This window comes from Furipterus horrens, unplaced genomic scaffold (assembly GCF_987537825.1).
Source record: "Furipterus horrens unplaced genomic scaffold, mFurHor1.1.pri manual_scaffold_7, whole genome shotgun sequence".
Taxonomy (NCBI): Eukaryota; Metazoa; Chordata; class Mammalia; order Chiroptera; family Furipteridae; genus Furipterus; species Furipterus horrens.
The window spans coordinates 100102512-100105814 of NW_028327177.1; positions in this window are offsets into that span (position 1 = coordinate 100102512).

A 3303-nucleotide genomic window follows, 5' to 3' on the forward strand; every position below is an offset into this window, starting at 1 on the left:
TCAGATTTTTAGGAGATTAAATTGACAAGGCTTCAAAGATATTTGGAATTGGAGGAGGGCGAGGGGTCAGAGAAGCTAAGTAGATTCTAGAATCTGCAACAGTGGTAGCTGGGTTCCATTTCCAAAGGTAGAAAACAGAAGTTTGCAAGTGAAGGGTAATGAGATCATTTGGGGGCATGGAGAATTTTATATTTCTGTGGGAGTCCAAATGAGATGGCTAGCAGAAATTTGAATCTATAGATTTTGAGCTAGAGATATAAATTCTGACGTTGTCAGCAAATAGGTAATTGAACATATGGGAGTGGATTATATTACCCAGGGAAGATATTTCCTAATGATTCTCTAACTTTGGAGTCAGTATAATTACACAGGAGACCTGATTAAGTTCAGAATCCTGGGTACCAACTCCAGAGTGTCTTATTGCATAGATGTAGATGTTGCTCACAAATCTACATTTTTGACAAGCAGAATTTCATCCCATTGTTTTGCATTAGATGTTCCTCTAACCTTATTTTGAAGTCAAAGGGGAAGAAGGTTTTGCAGAGAAGCTTGAATGGTATCAGCACATAACAGATGGGCAGAAGAAGAGAAACCCAGAAAGGGGACTGAAGAGGTAACCGGAGGTGTCAAAAGAAAAACCAGGAGAATAAAATATCTCAAATTCTATGGGAAGAGAGTGGGTGTAAGAGAAGGAATGGTCCACAGGGTCAGAAGTGTTGAGGGATGAGATGAAGGCTGAAATACACCCACTCGGTGTAACAAAAAGGAGGTCATAACAAAGTTGGCAAGAACAGTTTCAGTAGAATAATGTGGGCTGAAGCCATATTGCAGTGGGTTGAGGGTTGAATGTGAGATGAGGGTGAAGAGACATGAAGCTGAGATGAAATCTTTTAAAAGAGGCGAGGCTGAGAAGGGAAGGAGATTGCCGCAGCTGAATGTGGTCGAAGCGTGAATCTTTTAGGGAGCAACCGCTTGACTCAAAGTCTTACATCACACCTGACATGCTCCATTACTAACTTTCTCAAAGGTCTTCTTTTAAAAAAGTTTTATTAAAGTAAAACTTAAGGATTATAAAATTAATCCATTTGTAAGTGTATATTTTAATGGCCTTTAATAACATTAAAAAGTACAGCCTTCACCACATTCCAGTATTAATAATTCCTCATGCATTTACAGTTCATGCCCAGCTTCAGGCAAACACTTGTGTATTTTCTGTCTCTATAATTTTGCTTATCCTGCATATTCCATTTTATATATACACACACACATATATATATATAATATGTAGTTCTTTGTGTCTGGCTTGTTTGACTTAGTATTCCACTGAGGAGTTTCATCCATGTTATGGCATACTGTTAGTATTTTACTCCTTTTTATTGCCGAGTTGTGTTCCATTTATGGCTAGACCACCTATTGTGTATCAATTCATAATTGACGGACATCCAGTTCAGTTGCACATTTTGACTAGCACTTATGAATGGTACTGCAAATCTGTATATAAAAGTACATTTTTATTTCTCTAGGATACTTCTCTGGGATTGAGAATGCTGGGCTGTATATTAAATTAATGTTGGTTGAATTTTCTAAGAAACTATGGAACACTTTTCCCAAGTGGCAGCACTCTTTCACACTCCTCCTCTCCCACTCCAGCCCTACTAAAGTCCATACATCATTTATGTTTATTTATAACTGCAGTCATTTAGTTAGCTTAGAAGGAAAAAGAGCTGTCCTTCCTTTGGATAGTGGGAAGCAAAGTAAGTTGCTGCTTGCTTTGTGTTTTGTGCATTAAGGTTATGCCAAGAAGTCTTGGAACATGTCTGAGTATTATCCTGCCCCCTGGTGGTAGTCTAGATACATGGGCCAAACTTGCTGAGTTTCTTCTACTCTTTCCATCATGTGCTTTGTCTCTCTACCTCTATCCTTTCGTGCAAATACGTAACAGTAGACAGCTGGTTTAATATGCTCAAACAAACTTAGGTGGTATCCTGTGGGGCCCAGTGGGGCAGGAGGAAGGAAGTTCCTACACCCTGCTATCTACTTGAGAAATCAATATCTGCTATCATTGCTTAAGTACCAACAACTGGGGGACTTTGGGAATGCTACTGAACTCCATGTAACTCAATTTTATCATCTGTAGGATGACGATTATAATACCTACGTTAGAGGAATGTTGTGATGATTAAATGAGATTGTGTATATAAAGCTCCTGAGACAGTTAAAACCAAAATTGACATACAAGAAAAATTGCTGGCATTCATATTTTATAATGACAAAAATGTTCAAGATTATAGTCAAAGACTACTATGCGATTTTATTCATAAAATTTGTTTATTTTTTCTAGTTTGCTCATATTTTATGTTAATGTCATCTATTTCAAACTGAAACCTCTTTAAAGTTAGAACACGACTGTTTTTAATGTGAATAAAAACTACAACAGTACCAACAATAATGTTTTCCTTATATTAGAGTACCAATGTATCAGGACATTTGCCAAACTCTTTATTATGTAAGATTTAATGCTGAAAGAGTTTTATGAAGTAGGCAAAGGCCTCAGATGTTCTGTGTCAGAGGAAAGACTTTCAGCTCTCTCTTACTTACCCTGACCCTGCCTTGACTCCCTGCTATGCTATCCCTGCCCCTGGGAATGATATCAGTTACAGATGGTTGATAGTGAGAAGTACCAAGACCAGAAATATCTCTTGAGATGTGGCTCAATAGTATCTCATGACTTTTTATTGCTCTGGCAAGGAGAAGAGTCAAGAACAAGAATGGTTCAAATCTGATGACTATTACAATCAGCATTTCAGCAACACACACTTCTTTTCTCACTTTAATAGGTGAGTTTTGCTCTAGAATAGTCAAAGAATATGTTTCACACTTTGTCCACGTAGATTTATTTAATACCTAGGCTTTCTCTTTTTATTTTTTAGAATTTATTCTCTGATGGCAGTTGTTAAGTTGGTCATTTTATTGTGGTGTTTTAAAGCGTTAACAGGAAAGCTCTCTCCCAAGCAAACAGCATACATCTAATATGGGAATCAGTTGTTGAGAAAGAAGAACAGTTAGGAAAACACTTTGGACAGCCCATAAGAGTCTTCAGACACACAGTGTTTGCATGGAAAATAAGAAAACATCTTCTTGGACAAACGAGATCATCACCAACCAGACTTACACATGCCCTGCCTCAGGAGGCATGGAATGTCTTCCTATTAAGTTATTTATAGAGGGAGATGTGTAAATTAAAGTAGCGACAATCATGTTAACATATACATTAGGCAACAAAATAGATGGCATCGGTGCATA